Genomic DNA, 24,280 nt, shown 5'->3' on the forward strand with positions numbered 1-24,280 from the left:
CAAATCAGGATAAATCACCACTGGCTTATTCTATCCAATATGATCATCAATTCACTTATAGGATAGGAATTCACCCAATCTGCCTCTAACTTATCTGCATTAGTCCTTAAAAAGAAATGTATTAAACATGCAGCGAAGAACAAGGAAATGGGAACTAAAATATATTTACTAAAAATTAATGGACTGAACCAAAACCTCACATTTATGAGTCATTATGGTAGCTGTGAACCTTCTGTTCTCAGTTCTGATGAGGTGTTAGTAACACCTTCCCATATTCACAGTGAGGTACATATTCAGTTAGCTGGATAAATTGTGTGGGCTATTCAGCGATGAGCTGGCAATTACGTTCTCTGCAGAATTTACCTAAAGTCCTACTTAACTGAATAAAGTTATCCAGCTATCTTTAGGTCTATTCTCCAGATGACTAAGTTAACCAGGTAAATCAGGCGGATAACTCTGAATATCAGTCACCCGACTAATTAACCCATTATGTCCCAAATTTTCAATTTAACAAATATTTCAATGAAATATTAACAGGTGCATGAAAATAATTAGAGGGCAATTATCATTTTAAGAAGCTATCCTCTAAATAGGCCACTGGGACATAATGGGTTAAACTCCATCCCAAAATGCCACCAAGCACCTCAGCTGGATAGATTTTATCTGGCTTAGACCTGAGCTGAATATACTTGGATAAAGTAGCGCATTGAGAATGGTGGATAATTTTTTTTAAAACTGAAGTCAGCCTGATTAAGTCCCGCGCTTAGCAGAATAAAGCCTTTTGAATGTGGACCTCAATATTTCTAACCACTACAATGACATCTCTTGCTCATTTGCTTTGTTTGGAAGGCTTGTATCATCAATACAAAATCATCCTACAAAATCTGAAAATTATTCTCTCTCAGTGCAGTTAGAGGTATGCATGCTTTATAATGCACCTACTTTTAACTGCATTTTAGACGCAGTGATCCTGGGGGCATTTTTAAACTGGTAAAGGATATTCATGCACATTGCTTGCTACATGTTATTTTCCATGAAAAAGGTACTCACACAAAAAGCAGGTACAAATGAACCCATGTTAAAAGTTTAAAAGCTAAAGTACATGCACCCTCTCTGAAAACTGGTGCAAAGTTAAGGAGTACCCACAGAGACTTGGTCCCAGTGTGGGCAGTTTGAACGCTGTCCCATAAAAGCATTTACTACTAGACAAGCATGCTCAGTGGCAGCAGCAATCGAAGTATGGACAGCATTTGGAACAAAAAGCAATGGGCAAATTGTGTTGAGGCAGCATAGTTATCTGACACCCTAAAAACTAAGCTGTTTCAGGCTAATGTGCACTTAAGGAGACTAATTCTGTATCATTGAATAAAGTGTAAAGTGCACAGGGCTCGTTAGAAAATGCCTTATGTGGACAGATTTCGAGTCTAACCAAATGTGTCTAGATTCCATGGAGCAGCATTGTATTTCAGTTTCCTTTTGATGAACCCCCATGCAAGGAATATTCCCAGCTTGTTTTAAACATCATAGATCTAAATACAAGGCTAATGTGAACATGAATAAGTGAAACAGGGCGAACAAAACATGTCTTTAATGCAGCATAATGGCAATATGGCAGTATATGAAAATACATAGTCAAAATTTTCTGTGCTATGTTAGTGTGCAATGCATCCCTCAAACACCATCATAAATGATTTCAGATAGAGGCCCAACTTAATTTTTTGCAAACAAGTGGCTTTAGTTAAATGGAATTTAAATTTATGCAAACTGAAATTTTAAAAAAGATAATAGACTGATTTAAATATTATGTTTTCTGTTTTTATCTTGCTGTATATTTTTTTGCCTATTAAAAGTAACCTAGAGTCGGAACTTCATTCATTTCAATAGAAAAATCACCTATTATGCTTACTGCAATCAGGGCCAGTGCAAAGGTATTAGGTGCACCACAAACCTTACAGCCTTGCACCCCTCCCCCCCTCAGTCACAAGCTCCCACAAACAAATATTATGAGGTGAATTTTCAAAATGTTACGTGTGTAAAAATATGCATATGTGCATGCAAGTAGCCTCTACTTGCAGATTCCATATTGTATAAAAGTTAAAAATATGTGTGGATTTTCACTTTTGCATGCATATATATGCACATAAAAAAAGGGGTGGTCTGGGGGTGTTCCCAAGTTGGGCCAACACATGCATAAGTTGCTATTTTAAAAGACACTTACTCATGTAGATTTGTCATGTTATCTGCATATTTTTACACCTAATTATCTGTCATATTAAATGTGTTTATTGTGAAGTACTGAGTGAGGTCTAGGTGAACCAGGGGGGAGTTTAGGATGAAGAACCAGGAACGCTAGGTCATAGAAAGACTGGGTGAACAGGTGGACTAATTAGTAAAATTGGTTAATTTCATTTATACACAAGTTTTAAAATTAGCCAACTTACATGAGTAAGTCCTACTTTACTTTCACGCAAAAAATAAATGTGCATGTATAGGTAGGAAAGTTACACCCATTCAATGCATTGAAATACGTGGCTTCAATACACTGTATGTACTCACATGTACTCCTATATATGCGCATTTGTTGTGAGATAGAGCTATGTGTATTTTATAAAACATGCGTCTATCATACACGTGTTATAAACTACTTGCATAGCTCTGCTCGTGGTCCCATAAGCGTTTAATGCCACCGTGCACATTTGTTTGAAAGTTGTTCTCCTTGCCCTTATAATAGATTTTACATGACATTGGATATTCAAAGTAGCCTTCTGAGGTAAAAAATATCCCAACATGTATAATATATTTACATTCACAGTTGCAGTGCCAACCAGAAAACCCTGCAAAAACGATACTTGGAATGTGTATGGCAGTAGTTCCCAAACCTGTTCTGAAGGATCCCCAGCCAGTCAAGTTTTCAGGATATCCAGAATGAATACGCATGGGATAAATTTGCATACACTACCTTTGCATTTAATGCTATAGATCCATACATAGAACCTACACACAGAATACCTCATGACGGTCACACATGCAGAACACAAACAGATCCTACCAATTACAGAATGAGACCGTAAAGAATAGTTTAGTCTGCGCTTCGCACGGTGTCTGGAATCCTGTCCTGATTCTTCTCCTCAATCTGCATATTTTTCATATTAGCAAACCCCAAACAGCACCTTTTAGTGCTACCATGGCTCAAGGAAAAACCTCAGAGTTTAAATACTTTTTATGCGGCCATATAATGTAGATCATGAATGGGCACAACTACTGCTGTTTGTGCCTTGGTCCTGACCACAATCAGGCAGTTATCGCGATTGCGGCAGGGTGTCGCCTAGGGCCCAGAAACAGAGGGGGGGAGAAGATCACATTCTTTCGGACAGAAGGCATACCAATATCGCACACAGAAATGTCTGCCTCTGGATCAGGAAGTTCATCATCTAGATCCTCACCCAGGAGGATTAAGGAATCCCAGCACTAGTAGCACTGACCAGCCTCTGCGGGATTGATGCATGCGCTGAGATTGCTGGTGCACTCTAAGACACGCCATAGCATCCAAGAAGACAGGCATATACTGTCTGATCCACCGGAAGAACCATTGGATCACTCCTCTCCACCCTCTGGTATTGATGTATTCCCAATTTGTTGAGAAGATGGGAACCTCCTTCAAATTAGAGGTAAAGAAGGATCCTGTTACCCGTGTGGAAGTAATGGGGATATTGATGATCATAGTCATTTCGGCAGAACCAACCACGCTCCCATCTCACCAGTACTTTATAAAGTGCTGATGAAGACACACGAGTCCTCCCTTTTTGCAGACAGCTGTAACACGCAAAATAAATCTTAAAGTTCAACTGATGAAAACATCTGAATATGGCATAGTTCAGTTGCCCTACACCTCTGTGTTTGTAGAGTCTGTGATGAAGGTAAAAAAATCTAGACTCTAATCTAACATGCCACCTGGGAAAGACCCCAAGCTCTTAGACGACTTTGGTAAGAATGTGTTTCAGCACATAGTGCTCACATTAAGTCCAGCAGCACCAATTTTATATGGTGCAGTACTTTTATGAACGCTTACAAACCCTAAAGCCCTACCTCAGGTCAGAGGAAGGCTAACCAATCACACCAGAGCCTCTTTATGATTCAGAGAAAGGGCTCCGCCATCTCCTCAGATTGTCTATGGGGGCTTCGATACTGCAGCCAGAACATCAGTGGCCTGTATAGGTGTAAGGGTGAGCGGTATTAGAGATGTCCATGAAAAATTGGCAGATCTCCCGTGTTTGGGGGACAATCTCTTCTGCAAGAATCTAAGAGGAAACGGTCTCACAGATAAGAGCAGAATGTTGCAGTTTAACCATTATCCTCAGTAGGAGACCAGCAGAGCATGTCAAGATGCGTCTACCCTCAGTACAAACATGCCTTCTTTCCACCAAGATCCTATAGACTGTATGAACCCTACCATCAGACCCCTTACCAACCACCTCATCAACAGCCCCAAACCTCCCAAAATCAAGGGTGGCAGAGGGAATGACGGCAACAAAAGCCGCAACCACAGCTGGCAACTAAATCGTAATAGTTTTTAGAGCCACTACCGCCACAGCAGCAAATAACAGTCAGGGGAGAATCCATCACTTCTTTGAGGACTGGTCCAGATCAGTGGGTATTGATAATCGTAAAGAATGGATACCACTTCAACTTCATAGACTGGCCTCAAATGCCTTGCCTCACTCTTTTCCCATTTGACAAGTCCCATGTGGCCATCCTTCATCAAGAGGTACAGAAGTTACTGAAGTAGAATGCCATCCAGGAACTAACTCTTTCCCAGTACAACCGAGGTTATTACTCCAAACATTTCCTCATTCTCAAGAAACCTAGGGGCCTTTGCCCAATACTGGGCTTCGGGACCTTCAACAAACATCCCTGTTGAGAAAAATTCAAAATGACATCTCTGGGGATGATATTGTCATTCATTCAACCACAAGACTGGATGTGCGCTCTCGAACTCAAGGATACATATACACATCCATCCTGCTGGATATACTTCTTCTTCATAGTAGCGGAGAAACACTATCAGTACAAGGTTCTCTCGTTTGGCCTGACTGCCCCCAGAGTTTTCACAAAATGCCTAGCTGAGGCAGCGGCCCACCTATATCGGACGGGAATTTGGATCTTTCCATACCTAGACCACTAGTTAATCATAGCCTCCTCAAGGGATACACTATGCTCAGACACAGAGGTGACCATTACCTGTCTGAAATGCTAGGTTTCCTAATAAATTATGAGAAATCCAATCTAAAGCCAGCAAAATAAATGCAATTCATAGAGGCTTGAATAAACTCAATGCAATCCAGAGCTTTCCTCCCCGAGGACAGAGCTTAAACCTTTCGTTCTCTAGCGAACCATCTATGCCATCAAACATTGGTGTGCCAGATCCTGGTGCTCCTTGGTCACCTGACAGCAGCGATACATGTGGTTCCATTTACCCGCCTGCACATGCGATGCCTGCAGTGGGGTTACAAGCTCAATGGAATCAATTGTTCTAACCTCTTATCAACCAAGATATGCATTACCAACCACATGAAAACAGACATTGGTTGGTGGCTCTGCCCAGGGGTGCTAGAGATGGGTGCCCCACTTCAACCAGAGCCACATCAGATTTATACTACTTGACACCTCACTTGAGGGTGAGGGTGGGGAGTGCACTGTTTTCATTTCAAAGTCTATGGTCTTCCCAGGACAGTTCATTCCACATAAGCCTTCTGGAACTGAGAGCACTGCATTATGCATTGTGGGCTTTCCAGCATTTACTTCAAGGGAAACATGTAATGATTCATATGGACAACCAAGTGGCCATTTATTATGTAAACAAACAAGGAGGGATGGACTCTTGGACTCTGTCAGGATGCCCTTGAATTTGGGACTGGGCAAATCGCAATATGAAAACTCTGCAGACAGTTTGTGTTCTAGGGATTGCAAACACAGAAGTGGACAGACTCTGCAGAGTTTTCCCACATGAATGGGCTCTGGCGCAGGAGGTGGCCAACAGCCTTTTTTGGCGCTGGGGACGTCCTTGGATAGATCTGTTCACCACAGGGGAACTGGAAAGTTAAACCGCTTCTATTCCATTCATCCCAGTCCACACAGGAAAGAAGCCTAGGATGCTTTCCTAATCTCCTGGGTGAAAGGACTTCTCTACGCCTTCCCTCCAATACCGTTAATAGCCAAGACTGTGCAAAAATGCATAAGGGACCGTGCCAGGATGATCTTGGTGGCCCCAGCATGGTCGAGACAACCATGGTTTGATTATCTCATACAATATTCAGTCAGTCCCCCCACAGAGCCTGGGGAGAAGCCCAGCACTTGTGACCCAGGAGGAGGGTTTCCTCCTTGATCCACTGAAACCTTCCCTGAATCTCATAGGATGGATGTTGAGTGCATGCTGCGAGCTTATTGGGATTTGCCCAACGATATTAAAGAAATTCTGGTATCAGCAAGAAAACCTTCCACACATCGAAACTGCTTTCAAATGGAGCAGAAATGCTAGATGGTGTGGGGACTGTTTCATTAATCCCTTTACCTGTGAATCTCATCAGTTGCTAGTTTATCTTCATTTTCTTTCCAGTACAGGTATGGCAACCTTGCCTATCTGAGTACATCTCAGCACTATAGTGGCTTATCAGGAAGATAGATCCCCAGTCTCTGTACATCTGCTCATCCCCTGCTTTGAGGGGCTTTCTGCATCTGTATCCCCTCATGTGAAAGCCACCTGTAGCCTGGGACATTAACATGGTACTAACAGAATTTATGGAACCCCATTCGAGCCTCTGGACACTGCCAACCTCAAATTTATGATGTGGAAAGTGATATTCTTGGTAGTGGTTACATCTGCACAAAGAGTGAGTGAGTTGCAAGCATTAGTATACTTCCCACCATATCTGCAATTTTGCCACAACAAGTTGGTTCTCCAGACCCATCCGAAGTTCCTATCAAAGGTGGTATCAGCCTTCCATTCAAACCAAGCAATCACTCTTCCCACCTTCTTCTCGAAACTGCACAAGCAAGAACGGGAAAGGCACCTGCATACCTTGGATTGTAAAAGAGCCTTAGCCTATTACAAACGCAGATCATATGGGGCATAGACGTTCTTCCCAACTACTCATTTCCTATGATCCTAATAGAGTAGGGATGCCAGTAGCTAAATGAACCCTCTCAAATTGGATAATGTCCTGCATATAGTACTGTTATGATTCACAATCGCTTGCCCTGACTCATCCAGTAAAAGCGCATTAGGTTTGGGCCACTGCTATTACTAGTATCAGTAGCATGGTATCTTCTTGGTGTTTGGGTACTTGCCAGGTTCTTGTGGCCTGGTTTGGCCTCTGTTGGAAACAGAATGCTGGGCTTGATGGACCCTTGGTCTGACCCAGCTTGGCAATTTATTATGTTCTTATAGAAACATGCAGATAAAAACTGATCTCGTAACAAGCCAGATCATGCCTCATAAAACATCAAATAAAATCAAGAAAAATAAATCAAAAGTAGTAAAAGCATTCTAATTTAAAATAAATATTTTAAAAATATCCAAATCCAATAATCCAAATCCAATATAAACATTTTCTAAAAATCAATTTAAAAAACCATAGCAATAAAGGAAATAATAAAATGGTCCTGTTCAGAAGTTTGCTTAACATTGTGTATTGCCTCCTTTTGTATCAATGATGGCTTGCAGTCTTTTCTGATAGTTGTGAATGAGGCCCTTTATTTTCTTATGCAGTAAAACTGCCCATTCCTCTTGGCAAAAATCCTCTAGCTCCTGTAAATTCTTTGGTCGTCTAGCATGAACTGCATGTTTGAGTTCTCCCCAAAGTGGCTCAATGATTTTGAGGTCAGGAGACTGTGGTGGCCACTCCAGAACCTTCACTTTCTTCTGCTGCAGCCTCTGTAGGGTCAACTTGACCTTATGTTTCAGATCATTGTCATGTTGTAAAGTCCAAGTGCGCCCCATGCACAGCTTCCTGGCTGATGAATGCAAATTTTCCTCCAATATTTTCTGATAAGATGCTGCATTCATATTGCCATCAATTTTGACTAAATTCCCTGTGCCACTGTAGCTCACCCCCCCCCCCCCCCAAACAGCAGAGATCTACCTCCATGCTTCACGGTATAAAGTTCAATTTTGGTCTCTTCACTCCAAATCATTTTGTTCTAGAAGTTTTGAGGATTCTCTAGGTGCTATTTGACATAATGTAAGCGGGCTGTTTTGTGGTGTTGGTGCAACAATGGCTTTTTTTCTGGCAACTCTACCATGCAGTCCATTTTTCTTCAAGTATCTCTTTATTTTGCATGCTGAAACACCCATACCATTTTGTTTCAGAGAAGCCTGCTTGCAAGGTTTTCTTTTATCTATTGATTATAACTTGTTTCAATTTTTAAAATGTTTTTCTTATAATTAACTGAATTAATCTCACTTGTATATCCTACTAAAACATTTACAAAAATTTTTGAAAAAATATATAGAAGGTGTAAAGTGATGCTTCATAGAACTCAGGGACACTATCCAGTGAACCTTACTTGGTTTCTTGTTTAATCATCAGCACCACTGTCCACCCTATAGTCCTTTAATTATTTTTTCAAAAAACTTCTTTTCTGTTATTCAACTATTTTTCAAAATTTAAAAGCTTTTTTTATGTTTATATTCAAGAAACTTCCTTGATACAAGTGTGACCAAATAGTATGGAACAGAGAAACTCAGGTCGCCCACTCAACATTCAAAAAACGGAGCCAGCTTTAAATATCACTTATCTCAAATTCAAACCCTCAGGCTTCGGTGTCACGAGTGGGCGACCTGAGTTTCTCTGTTCCATACTGTTTGGTCACACTTGTATCAAGGAAGTTTCTTGAATATAAACATAAAAAAAGCTTTTAAATTTTGAAAAATAGTTGAATAACAGAAAAGAAGTTTTTTGAAAAAATAATTAAAGGACTATAGGGTGGACAGTGGTGCTGATGATTAAACAAGAAACCAAGTAAGGTTCACTGGATAGTGTCCCTGAGTTCTATGAAGCATCACTCTACACCTTCTATATATTTTTTCAAAAATTTTTGTAAATGTTTTAGTAGGATATACAAGTGAGATTAATTCAGTGTGGGGCGGATTTTCAGAGCCCTGCTCGCGTAAATCCGCCCAAAACCGGGCGGATTTACGCGAGCAGGGCCCTGCGCGCCGGGAAGCCTATTTTACATAGGCCTCCCGGCGCGCGCAGAGCCCCGGGACTCGCGTACGTCCCGGGGTTCTCGGAGGGGGGCGTGTCGGGGGGCGGGGCCGGAGCGCGTGGCGTTGCGGGGGCGTGTCGGCAGCGTTTTGGGGCGGGTACGGGGCGTGGCTACGGCCCGGGGGCGTGGCCGCGCCCTCCGTACCCGCCCCCAGGTCGCGGCCCAGCGCACAGCAGGCCCGCTGGCGCGCGGGGATTTACGTCTCCCTCCGGGAGGCGTAAAGCCCCCAACAAAGGTAAGGGGGGGGTGTAGACAGGGCCGGGTGGGTGGGTTAGGTAGGGGAAGGGAGGGTAAGGTGAGGGGAGGGCAAAGGAAAGTTCCCTCCGAGGCCCGCTCCGATTTCGGAGCGGCCTTGGAGGGAACGGGGGGAGGCAGCGCGGCTCGGCGCGCGCAGGCTATACAAAATCGATAGCCTTGCGCGCGCCGATCCAGGATTTTAGTGGATACGCGCGGCTCCGCGCGTATCTACTAAAATCCAGCGTACTTTTGCTTGAGTCTGATGCGCAAGCAAAAGTAGGCTGATCGCGCTTCTTTTAAAATCTACCCCTTAATTTATAAGAAAAAAATTTAAAAAATTGAAACAAGTTATAAACAATAGAAAAATAGTAAACATTTTTGAGTGTGGGTTAGTTGATGGGATTGATGTTATGATTGCCCCCACTGTGGTGGATTGGTAGTAGTTGAGTGCAAGGTTTTCTTGGCATACCAACACATTTTCCTGGCAGTTGTGTCTGAAATCTTTCTTGGTCTATCTGGCCATGGCTTGGTATTAACAGGAACCATAAATTTCCACTTCTTGAGCAGGGTGTGAAGAGGACTGATTGGCATTTTCAAGTCTTTGGATATCTTTTTATATCCTTTTCCTGATTTATAAAAGTTGAACTACTTTTGGTTGGAAAACCTTTGGTGGCTCTTTTGCTTTCCCCATGCTTCAGTAACTACCAAAGTCAGTGCAGCCCCAAGGGTTTCTCAAGAGCTAAGAAAATTATTGACTATTTATACACAGACACTAATTGCAATCAAACACGGCACATGTGTGGATACCTACCCTTCACTGCCATCTCAACCTGTGTCGAGTGTACATTTATCAGCCCAAATATTCAAGGGTATGCAAATTGTTGAATAGGACAATTTTATTATTTCCTTTATTGCTATGGTTTGTTTAATGATTGTGCTATTTTGTGATGCATAATAGTTTAATTTGAAACACATTAAACATAATAGACGTGTTTTGTCCGATCACTCATGTTTTCTTACAATGCTATGTATCTTACAATTTCTACCAGGGGTAAGTAAATTTGTGAGCACAACCTTGTAATATGCATGAGTTCTACATATAAAAAACATATTTTTTAAAGTTGAGATGTGAATCCCAGTCTTGATCTTTAGTTGCTAGAACACAGCAAGCATGACACCTTTCCATAACAATAGGACAATGATGAACGTAATGCTAGGCTGTCTAACTGGTAGAGGGAAAGAGGTAGAGAAGTGATTTAAAAAAAAAACTCTATACTGATAATTATAGCTGACCATCTGGCCTGGGGATTGCCCCTCCTTCCAATGCATATACAAAATGGGGAAAGTGGAAAGTGAAACCTAGTACATGTGAAAGGATTATAAGAAGGGGAAAGTCACAAAGCAGTTAATTCTGCCTTTAGAAGTGCACATTTGTCTTAAACATCCTGCCCCACACCCATCTCATTTTCTACTTTTCTTACATCTATCTACATAGATAGATAAATAGATATAGTTTTTAGAAGGTAGAGTGCTTATGCAATTTTCCTCAATTAATTGTACTTAATAACTCATTTAATTCTGGTGTATCCCAGTTATGCCCTTCTTGATTTTAACCCAATGCATTTTAATTTGTCTGACTTGTTTATGTGTCTTGACAAGATTGTAAGCTCCATAGAGTAGGGACTTTCTCTTATGTGTTTCTGTATAGAGTTGTGTACATCTGGCTGCACTATATAAATGGGTAATAGTACTAGCAGTCTTCATATCTGTAAAGGATTTGATTTGGATTTTAAATTTAATTACTCACCTTTTTGAAATCTGAGCTCAAGATAAGCTACAATTCAGGTACTGTAATTATTTCTCAGCCGAAACGAATTTAAAATCGAAGTTTGTACTTGAGGCAATAGAATGTGAAATGACTTGCCCAAGGTCACAAGGAGTGACTATATCAGACACGATTCTATCATTAATCAGGGTGAGGTAGTCATCCCAGGTGGCAAACTTTTGGGGTGGGGCAGCTCATTTAAAAGCCAGAGCTTGATTGCCAACACATGGAAAAGGGCAAGGCTAGTGCTCCTGAATTCCATCCTATGGGCTGGAAATGCCAACAGGAAGATGACCTGTCCAAGTTAGCCCAACCCCACGAGCCAGCTTCCAATGCAAAGGCTTACTACTGCTTAAGGGATGCAGAGTGCCAGCCTCCAGCTTTCTCGACACATGCTGACTCCACACTTGCCATATGCAGCTGCTACCTATTTCATTCGATTGAACCCTGGGACTCTTGTGAGGTCAGTTTTCATACTCTACATCAGTGAGAGAAGAGGCAAGGATCCAAGAGAGTACATTGGGGACTGGGAGCAGAGGTTTCAGATTCAAAAGGCACCAAGCCGAGGTCCTTCTCTGTCAATGCTGCAGGGACCAGTTCTCTGCACCAAACACAAACTCTGGCTCCCCAGACATCGGTAAATGAATCACTCGAGTTGAGTCATGAAGAAATGGAGTGGAGTAGAGGAGCAGGGAATGCAGTACACAGAGAAATTAAAAAGCAACAACAAATAAAAGCAGAAAAAAAGTTTAGGATTTGGACAGCAATTGGGTTCTGCTGCAGTCTCCTTCTTTTTCTCTCTCTTTCTCACACACACACACACACACACCCCTGGGTGGGGAACAAACAAATGTCACAATAACACATCAGGGAAACAAACTCTGTTCCTTATTTCCCTATCTTTTATTTTGCCGGGCAGGACAGCAGAACTCCCAGATGGAGGCAGAGAAAAAGGGCACTAGACGTATGGACAGACGAATGGAGTAGAGAGAGAGAGAGACTGGTGGGGAGGGGGTATTTTTTTTTAATATTATTATAATTAGTTTGATGTTGTGGATTCTGTCAAGCTCTTGGGGAAAGGCAGTTTAATAAAAGGCAAGAATCAATAAATTAAAATTTCTTCATGAGTGTATCCTTTTTAAATGCCAGGGTGCCATGTCATCCCTCACCTCAAGAAGGAGATTGCCTTTAGCTGCTCTTGGACTAATAGTTTATATGTATGTACACACATGCATTATTTAATGAATTTGTATATATATATATATATATATATATATATATATATATATATATATATATATATATATCTGTGGGTGGGGGCTATCCTATGTTTTCCTATGACAAACAAATGGTCCATAACCGAAGGCAGAGTGGAGGAAATGATGAGTGAGTCTTAGCAAAGTGACACTTGTACTTAAACAGCAAAAAGTAAAAATAAAAGCAACTGGTAAAGGAAAAGACATCATCTTTGTTTTGTTCAGATTAACCAGAGACAGGAGAAAGTGTGCACCAACCTCTTATGCCATTTCACCCACACATGTGCTTTTTCCTAGGGTCAGAGAGAGAGAGAGAGTTTGAAAAAGGGGAAGAGGAACAGGATCTTGGAGAAAGGTACTAAACACGGAGTCGATATGAACTTTTACTAACTATACAGGATATTACTTCTGTAGCAAGTACTCCACAGTCCACATCCCAGTCTGTGAGCCATGCTCACTTGTCTCCTGTTACTTCTAATGTTACGCTTCCTGCTTCAGGGCATTATAAGCCTTTAAAGCACAGGAAAGTGAATGAAAAATGCTTTTTTGCCTAGGCTTCAGTTTTTACATACAATTTATAAAATTCTAGCATTAACATTTGACCAAGGACCACATTTTTAATTCTGTAATTAACGTACATTTTAAAGTAGAGCAGTGGCCCACCCACTTTGGGTTCAGGCGCATCCAATCAGCGTCGCCCGATGGCCCAAGAAGAAGCCCTGACACAGGGTCACAGCGCACACACTGGTGGACCCCATCCCACCAGCAGCCGAGAAGAGGAAGAGGCCCACGAAACTGCCGGTGGACCCATCCCACCGATGGCCAAGAAGAGGAGTAGGGCTGGAAGGCCAGCGATTGGAAAAAAACAAAAAACAAACACCTCACCGGAAGGCATCTATTCTCCTACTCCTCCACATGGGCAGGCCCTGCAGCATTCAAAACATATGAGGCTAGTAAGTGCTCTTTGCTGATCTCATGTATTGCAAGATCAGTATAGAGGACGTACTAGCCCAACAAGTTTTGAATACCATGAGCAGGCACATGAGGAGCAGCAGCAGCAGCAGGACAGGCGTCCCCTTTTGCTTGTGTTTTGTGTTTCTCTGTGTATGTGAATGATAGTCTGCCGGAGGGGGTGAATGGGCGCCTGCCTGGGGGCAGGGGTATGTGTCTGAATGGTAACCAGTCTGGGAGGAGTGGGGGGCATGAAAGGGAGCCTGCCTGAGGAGCTGGGGATTGTAAATGGGCATGTGTGTGTGTCTGTGTGTGTGAATGGAAGCCTACTTGGGCAGGGGGGATGTGAATGGGAACCTATCTGGGGGTGTGTGTGTGAGAGAGAGCACATGGGAGTGGGAGCCTGCATATGAAAGTGAGAGCCTGTGTGTGTTTGTATATATGGAAGTGGGAGCAGGAGCCTGAATGTGAGAGAGAGCATGTGAGGGCCTGTGTGTTTGTGTGAGAATATGAATGTGTGTGTGAGAGAGCATGTACAAGTAAGCGCCTGTGTATGTCTATAGGGGGGAATGGGATTAAGAATCTGCATATGAGAGACAGCATGTGAGAGTAAGAACCTATGTGTTTGTGGGAATGGGAGCATATGTGAAAAAATGTGTGTGTATGTATGTGAGAGAGCATGGAAGAGTGGGATCCTGTGTTAGAGAAAGCATGTGTGTATGAGAGAACATGTGAGAAAGAGTGTGTATGAAAGAGGAAGGAAAGAAGACAGGAGAGAGAAGAAAAAGAGAATTAAAAAAAGAGACCCTGAAAAAAGAATAAGTAAAAGACAGACAAGGTGAAAAAAAAAAAAAAAAGACCGGGACCAACCGATTAGAAAAATAACAGACAACAAAGGCAAAAAATATATACATATTTTGCCTTTCAGCGATTGGAATATTCCATCTTTGTGCACATGTGTGACAGAGATGCAGTATTTTGGCTAGTGAGTAGTTTCTTTGCATGGATTTGTAGCAGTCCTGTTTGTTCTATTGCCCACTAGGTAGTGTATTAGTTTTCTAGGGCCTGGTGTAATGCTCATCTTTCCTGCCTTTTTGTAGATAAGGTTGCTGCTGTTGAGTCCTGAGAGTTAGTGCTGTTATGATATGGTAAGGTTCTAGGTATTTATTTATCTATTTTGCAGAGGTTTGTGTTATTTCACAAAGGGGCGGATTTTCAGAGCCCTGCTCGCGTAAATCCGCCCAAAACCGGGCGGATTTACGCGAGCAGGGCCCTGCGCGCCGGGAAGCCTATTTTACATAGGCCTCCCGGCGCGCGCAGAGCCCCGGGACTCGCGTACGTCCCGGGGTTCTCGGAGGGGGGCGTGTCGGGGGGCGGGGCCGGAGCGTGCGGCGTTGCGGGGGCGTGTCGGCAGCGTTTTGGGGGCGGGTACGGGGCGTGGCCGCGCCCTCCGTACCCGCCCCCAGGTCGCGGCCCGGCGCGCAGCAGGCCCGCTGGCGCGCGGGGATTTACGTCTCCCTCCGGGAGGCGTAAATCCCCCGACAAAGGTAAGGGGGGGGTGTAGACAGGGCCGGGTGGGTGGGTTAGGTAGGGGAAGGGGGGGTAAGGTGAGGGGAGGGCAAAGGAAAGTTCCCTCCGAGGCCGCTCCGATTTCGGAGCGGCCTTGGAGGGAACGGGGGGAGGCAGCGCGGCTCGGCGCGCGCAGGCTATACAAAATCGATAGCCTTGCGCGAGCCGATCCAGGATTTTAGTGGATACGCGCGGCTCCGCGCGTATCTACTAAAATCCAGCGTACTTTTGCTTGAGTCTGATGCGCAAGCAAAAGTAGGCTGATCGCGCTTCTTTTAAAATCTACCCCAAAGTGTTTGGCAGTAAAGGGAATTTGTTTTGCTGTCACTTAGGTGACATCGGAATTTTAATTTTTTTTTGCATGTCCTAGTTTTGTTCCGCAACTGTTGCAAATCTTTATATGATGATTATAATGATTATTGCAGTTTTATTGTAGTTCTATGCATTTTTGGAAAGAGGATTCATAAAAGAATATATTTGTTTTATTATGTGATTGAATCTGATGTTTCTGTTAAGTTCTCTGTTTATTTTTTACATGATATTGTGCATTTATAAACAGCAAAAAAGATTAAATAAATTAACACAGATTAATAAGACTTTTTAATGTTGGTAAGTGTTTGAAATAATAGAATTAAAGTATTTTATGCTTGATGGCTGTTGCAGACCTCAGAAATCCATTGTAGGGTGCATACTAAAGCATTATTTATTGATAAGCATACAACTAGTAGGGCCTAGATCTGTATGTCCACTGCCCACCCATATTAATCTTGGGCCATCCAAAAAATTCAGTTCTGGCTACGCCACTGAAGTAGAGCCACATGAGAGAAAAAGTGATATTATTAGTATGCAGAGAACTGCAAAATTTATCACGCTGCATTTTCTTGTGTCATTGTTCATTAAGATTACCACTGTAGAAATGTGCATATGATTTTGTTCCAAAAAAATAAAAAAAAGAAAGAAAGCAAAAAAAGATATGTCCATGGATGGTACAATCGATGCTCAAGACTATGGTGGCTAACCTAGTGAATAAAATTTTTTTTAGTGTGAATATTAGAGATGTGAATCGGAACCGGAATCGGTTCCGATTCCGGGTTCGAGGACTATTGGGGAATTTTTTTCATGCGGTCCGATTTTTTTTTTTTTTTTTAAATCGGCTGTGCCCGAGCCGATAAACAAAAAACCCACACCGACCCTCTAAAACACATCCTTTAGCTTCCCCCACCCTTCCGACTCTCCCAAAACATTTTAAAAGTACCTAGTGATCCAGTGGGGGTCCCGGGCGCGATCTCCTGTTCTCGGGTCGTCGGCTGCCACTAATTAAAATGGCGCTGATGGCCCTTTGACCTTACCATGTGACAGGGTATCCGTGCCATTGGCCGGCCCCTGTCACATGGTAGGAGCACTAGATGGCCCACGCCATTTTCAAAGATTGTGCCGGCCGTCCATTATTCCTACCATGTGACAGGGGCCGGCCAATGGCATGGATACCCTGTCACATGCTAAGGGCAAAGGGCCATTGGCGCCATTTTGTTTACTGGCAGCCGATGGCCTGAGAGTGGGAGACCACTCCTGGAGTCCCGGGACCCCTACTGGAAAACCAGGTACTTTTAAAAAGTTGTTTTTTTTGGGGGGGGGGGGGGTCGGGAGGGTGGGAGAAGCTAAAGGATGTGTTTTAAAGGGTCGGGGTGGGTTTAGGGGTTGTTTTTGTGTGCCATTTTCCCCGCCCTCCCCCAAAACGATAAGAGAACCCCATGAACAATTTCGTACGGTTTTCCTATCGGTTTCGGGGAGCCCCCAATTTCTGACGAGTTTGAAAATATCGTACAATATTTTCAATCGTCAGAAAAACTATTCGCATCCCTAGTGAATACTATGCAAGTAGATTGACCTTGCACTGGGCAGTTAGCATGAAGGCAGCATATAGAATTAAACATTTCTTCCCAAACTGCTGTGACTGACATGATATGAAAATGTGTGGCAAATGGATGCATTGATCAGATCACACCATACAGAAGTTTTTGGAAGAGGGGAAAGCATTGTTTTCTGCTTCTTTAGAAAATCTGGAAACAATCACATACACAGTTGCAAAAGCCACACATCACCCAAATTTGCCTTCCATCTCTTATAAACGAGTAACAGACCTACACACCATAATATGTGCATGCTGCTCTACCACAGGGGGTGCCTGAGCAAGAACATGCCAAAGCAAGTCCAGGATGTAGACTGAAGAAGCGTTGTAGGGCAAGCTGGAGTCAGGGCTGGCGGCAATCTGGAAGCAGTGGTAAGCAAGGCTGACATCTAGACGAGAAGAGAGTCGAGAGCAAAGGTCCAGGTCTGGAGAGAGGCAACCGAGTAGTCAGGCAAAGCAGAGATCCAGGCTTGAAGAGAGTCAATGGTGTGGTCAGGTAAAGCAAAGGTCCGGGCTTGGAGAGAGTCAACGACGTGGTCAACAAAGCAGAGTCAAAATCCATAAAGGCAATCCAAGGAAGGGTTGAAGATCAGGAACACAGGAACAAGGAAATCAGGAACAGGAGTCAACGAGGATCAGGAACGAGGAAAATCACAAGGAGGCAATGAGTACTCGACCAGCGAGGAGACCTGTTGAAAAGGCAATCTTAGGAAGCGGAGTCCAGGCTTAAGTACTGGAGTTTCACCGACATCATCTGGAGCCACAGCTTGGTTCCCGCCATGGACCCTACTTAAGACTTAGAGAGGCATGGCGCTGAGAGGTGGCATCTCTCTGTGGGCCACGTGGAGAGGGTCCCACGCGGAGCACCAGGATCCGTAGCTGAGCCGGAAGCACCAGGGGCGGCCAGAGGATGGAGCCGGCGACCTACCGCCGCCAGGGACAAGGGACCAGGCACTGGATTCACTTGAGAGAGGTAAGAGGGCCGAGCTGCAGGTCTGCCATGACCGGCATGCGTAACAGCTGCATTTTAAAAAGTTTGAACGAGTTTCTGAAGGAAAAGTCCATTAACAATTATTAAGGTGGACTTGCAAAAGTCTACTGCTTATCACTGGGATAAGCAGGATGGAATCTATCCACCCCTTGGTATCCTGCCAGGTACTTGCGACCTGGATTGGTCACTATTGGAAAAGGATTCTGGGCTTGATGGACCATTGATCTGACCAAGTATGGCAAGTCTTATGTTCTCAGTCACTACACTGGTTCCTAGAACTTGGAACTCGTAAAAACCATAGATTATACTTGTCCCGAAGTAAATCACCTGCATAAAAATTCCTAAACCCACCCCTGGTACTCAACTAAACTAAAGGAACTAAAACAAAGAGGAGGATGACTGGATTACCAGGTGGAAATACAGGTCTCAAGTAGACAAACTGTAGAAATCACTCAATGACTTACTGTAAGATCATCACTAAGCACAAAAGATGTATTCCTCCAAAATGATCACCCAAATGAAAAACTCATCAAAAAACTTCTTCCTGACAGTCAAACTCCTGGGTCTCATTACTCCTCTACTTCCCTCCTTTAACAATGAAAATAGTAGTAAAGTAGCCGATTTCTTCACCAACAAAATCAACCGCATCTGAGCAGAGCTAGACACCATTACCAAAGGATACCCCCTTCCCCAGGAAAAAACAAACCACATCCCCCATAACTTTCCATCCCCTACTCAAACAGATGGATTCTATCCTCTCCAGCCTTAAACCCAGCACATGTCCAGAAGATCACTGACCCTCCTGACTCAAACAAGCCAAATCTGCTCAATCGCCTCCAACCTATCAACTTCTTACTGTCATAGGGCCATTTACCAAACTGCCTAAAAAAGCAATTAATGAGACCTGTAGTGAAGAAGCCAAAAGTTCAGATGCCAGTGTCCTGAGCAATTACTGCCCAATCTCTACCTACCTACCTTTCCTCAGCAAGATCATCAAAAAAGAAGTCTTACTACAATTAACCAAATGTCCTACATACTAGAGATGTGCATCGGGTGCCCGATCGTTTCCGCTTTTGGTTTCGTGTAGCCGCGGGAAAAGTTCATATTCCCATGGATCGGCATTTTTTTTTCGTATAGAATAGTTTTCGGTTTAGCGTGGGCTATCCATTGCTCCATGTGACAGGGGCCGGTCAATGGCACCGATAGCACATGGTAAGGGCAAAGGGCCATCGGCACCATTTTGATTTGTGGCAGACGACGGCCCAAGAGGGGGACATCGCTCCCGGGACTCCCGCTGGACCACCAGGGACTTTAGGCAATTTTTTTTTTTTGAGGGGGGGGGGGTGTCGGGGATTGTAAATAACTAGATCTGAAGGGTTGGGGTGGGTTTGGATATTTTTTTTTCTGTGTGCCCTCCACACCCCCCCCCCCCCAAACAATAAGAAAACCACATGAAATTTCGTGGGGTTTTCCTATCATTTTCGAGGACCCCCGATACATGATGAATTATGAAATATCGTACGATATTTTAATTCATAATAAAAACGATGCACATCCCTACTACATACCACCTAGACCTTTTCAGTCAGATATTTGGCCCCACCTCAGTGAAGAGTCCACTCTAGTTAATGAACTATGACTCTGCTTAGAAGTGGCAAGATAGCCCTCCTGGTACTCTGTATTTGACACCACTGACTACAAAATCTTCATCTCCTACCTAATTGACCTAAGATTCTCAGATCCTATTCTAGTCTAGTTGAAATCTTTCCTCCATAACCCAACATTTTATTTTGTTAAGATTTTATCTATGTTATTATTGTACATCACTTAATCCTTGGTGTATAAGTGACACGTAAATCTTACTAAAGCTAAAGATAACACAGACCACCTCCTTTGGATAAGTGTCATCACACCATTACCCACTCCCATGCAGTGGGCCACAAAGAACCACCCTCTCTACTAACCCTTTTTAAACATTTCCATAGCCCCCTTGGCAAGCTCCAAAGATAACTGCAAATGCTGTCAAACCTATGCAAACAAAATCCAGCAACTGTATCTTCTAGGTCGGTGTTTCCCAACCCTCTCCTGGAGGCACACTTAAGCAATCAGGTTTTCAGGATTACCACAATGAATATACATGAGATAGATTTACATACCCGGAGTCTCCAATGAATGCAAATCTATATTATGCATATTAATTATGGCTATCCTGAAAACCTATCTGGTTAGGTTTCGTGCCAGGATAAGGTTGAGAAACTTTGCTCTAGATCTAGATCTGTATAAAGCAATCAATAAACTGCCTGGAAAAAGACTCAGACTGGTTACTCTTCACTCCTGGTGAGAATACGTCCCATTTTACAAATCTTTTAGTTTCACTTACTCCTGCTTGATTATTGTATTTATCTGGGCAGAACCTGCTTGTTTTTTCAACCCTATGAGAAAATTGGCTATAGGAGACGTAGTCAAAAGCATTCTCTTTTGTAGGGCATATGTGGAATTGATTTGCCCAATGAAATAAGGGAGGAGGTCAACTATTTGAGTTTTAGGAGAAAGGTCAAGGTTATCCTTTTTCAACAAGCTTAGGAATGAGTCAATATGTCTGACTTTTAGAGATATTAAGCAGAATTTTACTGTAAATTCAATTGTTTGTGATATGTGTAACTATGAATGTCATTTTGTGATCCACACTGGACAATTTTGTTGCAAGTTTGGTGGAATATAAGAATCCATAAATAAAATTAAACCAACTTGTTATGACCATTGGCCGCAGCCGACCCAACTCACATCTTGCCATGCCTGGCCCTCCACTCCAGGGGAACTCGCGGCTCTGGCCAGTCATTGTCGCCGCACTGTTCCTGGTCCTCCTTGCTCCACATGGCAGCTGGGACACCGCCGGCCCACACTCCCAACTCCGGGCCTTCCTAGGTGCACACGCACACCATCTGTTCTCTATTTAAAGGACCATTGGCGGGAATCTCTGGGCCATCCCCAACTGATGACATCATTACCTTGGAATTCTTAAGCACCTCTTTCGGCCTATGCAAACTGACTTGGCAACAAGGTCCTTCGCCTCACTGGTGCTTGTTTCTTGTTTCTCCGAACCCGTGGTTCCTGCCTTGGATCTGGACTCTGGCTTGGGTATCCGCTCCTCGGGGGCCTGCTTGCACTTACTTCGGGAGACCTGGTCTCCAGGCATCCCTGCTCCTCGGGGTAGCCCCTGCGCTCCTCCCATTTCACTTCTCTGCTCCTCGGGGTTGCCTCAGCACTGCATTTCAGAGATTCCAACTCTACATTTCCCCGCTCCTCGGGGCAGTCTCTACGTCATTACACCAGTGACTTTTCTCTACGCTCTCTGCTCCTCAGGGCAGCCTACGTCACTACATCAGAAACTTGACTCTGCGCTTTCCCGCTCAAGGCAGCCCCTACGTCATCACATGAGAGACTTTGTTGCTGCGCTGTCCCGCCCCTCGGGACAGTCTCTGCATTACTCCCTCAGAGATCCTGTCTCCACGCTCCCCACTACTCGGGGCCTTCCAGCGCACCTCTGCCTTGGAGCTTCCTTCTCTGGTACATCGTATCCTCAGTCCTGCCTAGGTACTGACACTCCTTCGAACTGTGGCCCTCCGTCCCGCTCCTCGGGGTGCCTCACAGTATATCTCTGTGCAGGTATCTGCGATCATGTGGCAGTGACGCAGGACATTCTCACTTTACTGAATTAGTCGTGTCCCCGCTGCAGCTGACCTCACCTCCCGACAGTGAGGACCTGTGGGCCTTCCCCTCAGGTAGTACCAACCTTCACCTCAGGCCAAGGGTCCATGAAACCCACGAATCCTAACTCAACTGAAGAGAACCCCCCCAAAATAAAGGCCCAATGGATTGGAAAAAAGTATTAGAGCCAGATCCACTTAAAAGTGATCTTGGAAGGTACACTACCCTGCAGCCTCAAAGTCTGCAGCCTAGGCTTCCAACTTCCAAAGTCTAAATAATCTGTAGAAAATCCTCCTCCTTCCACCTGTACCAACTACACCATCTCCACCCCCTTCTTTGACAGCCCCACTTTTACAACAGTGGTCTAGGCCTATGAAATCTCTCATTTGGACTACGTTAACTCCCACTACATCGTGCTCCCCAAGAAGCTCAATTATCAACTGCAGAACATAGCATCACAAATGATGCTAAATGCCAGCAAATACATCCAAATTTCCCCATGCCTAAGAACCCTACACTGGCACAGCACCATTTTCAAAATCCTGGGCCTGGCCATCAAGACCATTAATGGCAGGGGAATTTCCCTACCTCAACCACCAACTCACCCTATACACACCCTCCCAACATCTGCCCTGATTAACCCAGGCCCAGCTAGCTATACCATCACCCCCCACCCACCCCCAAAGGAATGCAATTTTCCAGCACTAGATAAAGAACTCTCTCAGACTCTGTCCCCCACCTCTGGACATCGTAATCATTAAGGAGCTCCTCACTTCCAGGAAATGTCTGAAAACCTGGCTATTTTTAACAGTCTTTCCACAGCCAGGCCCCAAATCCCCTACCAAACCCCCAATCTCAGTCTCCTTGGCTCCCAAAGACTTATTCTAAGCCAAATGTATTACTGTAAATGTGCCAGTCCTCCATTGTATTAGTGTCTAAAATGTTTTTTATATTTATAATATTTGTATCTTTGTAGCTATTTAAAAGTCCTAAACATAGCCTACAAACTGTAATGTATACTGATTTAACTCTAAAGCCGAAATTTGCTGTTAACATGCTATAAAATCCTTGGTTGAAAAAGCATGAAATTAATAAAGGATGATGAAGATGCTGCAATTTTTGATGCAATTTTAACTTTATTATACACTTTCTATTTGTAAAACTGCAAAATGTCCTTTCCTCATGTGCTGCAATTTTCTAATATAATGTAAATTGCTTAAATTTCATATTCTAAAAGGTGGGAAACAAATCCTAATAAATAAATTAAAATAAATATCGGCTTTTGAAAGGATCTTTCTGGGTGTTTCAATCAAGGACAGTTGCTTTTTAGCCTTCCTGCGGGTTATGGTAAACAGAGACACCAAATCTGCAAACTCTTCCCAGGTGCTGCCATTGTAAAAATGGTAAAATATTTGCAATTACGCATGTTATTTCCAAGTTATGTTCAGTGTATTTCTTCCTGCAGCTCAATGTCGCATCTTCACTTGATCACAAGCAATAAATGCTAAAGTCCTGGTCAAGAAACATCGCTTTACATTTTATCTGTTTATCATCTACTTGCCAAGGTACAGTAATTCTTTCAATGTTTCCATCTATGTGAGCCACAATTTTACCATTATTGGACTTACCAGCTATTGTGTCATCTATACATCCAGCAAAATTATTTTCAATATGCATTCTCTTGTCAGTATCTATATAATAGATAACTGTGACAATCTTGTTTTTCAAACATGTCCAAATAGATTTTCTTTTGGTTCATAGGTTACTCATGACCGCTCAGGCAATATTTGATTCACTTGCTTATTTCCCAATGGACTGCTGAGTTCCTAATCCATCCCTTCCATGAGGGTCATTGTCCTAATGTGATACATGGTTTGCAATACCCCACTTAGATATGTGAACATTATCTGTGTTGGTATTCTAAAAGAAAATAGAAATATTTAGCCTGTTCAAAAAATAAATAAATAAAAGGAAATGCTTCTTGCTGTTTTAAGTAACATTATCATCTTTACTTCTACCCAAGCAGTGCTCGGGTAACATCCTTCCTTCATGCCTATACCAAGCTATAAGGCTGCATGTCTAATGGTGCAGCCTACAGTGCTTTTATCAAGGGCAGGCACTGTCCAAGGTGTATACCTGTAAGGTCTTCAGAAAATGATGCATGCATGATATTTAACACATCACATTCAAGAAATCCATGATAGCATGTCAAACCACCAGTATTTCTTTGATATTAAAAATGTTCTTAAGAATGTGCACAGTGAAGAGATTGTACTTGAAACCCCCACCCCCAAATAACAGCATGGTAGATGACAGCAAATTAAAAAAAGATTTTTGATCATCCAGTCTGCCCAATTATTCTGGTCTACACTGCTAAGGATATATCTCAGCTGTCAGCCACAGAATGATCACTTGTAAGATACTGCTTCTTATTTAAAGCATCATCAGACTGTTTAAAATAGTACTACCATATGAATTAAACCATACTGATCAAGTAGTATGATTACTGCATAAAAATACTTTTGGTCCTCTCTCTAGTTTCATTTCCTCATATTCCATATGTTTTGGTG

The 24,280-nt window shown here is 43.2% G+C and overlaps 1 protein-coding gene and 1 long non-coding RNA gene across 2 annotated transcripts in view; one reads left to right on the top strand and one right to left on the bottom strand.

The window, feature by feature from the left end:
* CA10 (carbonic anhydrase 10) overlaps nt 1-24,280 on the bottom strand; it is an 834,819-nt gene that overhangs the window by 788,504 nt on the left and 22,035 nt on the right.
* Nucleotides 14,376-23,643, top strand: LOC115090955. Its single transcript, XR_003856554.1, has 3 exons — nt 14,376-14,681; nt 23,176-23,275; nt 23,472-23,643. It is a non-coding gene; the product is annotated as an uncharacterized LOC115090955 (long non-coding RNA).

Source organism: Rhinatrema bivittatum, chromosome 4 (assembly GCF_901001135.1).
Source record: "Rhinatrema bivittatum chromosome 4, aRhiBiv1.1, whole genome shotgun sequence".
NCBI classification, from domain to species: Eukaryota; Metazoa; Chordata; class Amphibia; order Gymnophiona; family Rhinatrematidae; genus Rhinatrema; species Rhinatrema bivittatum.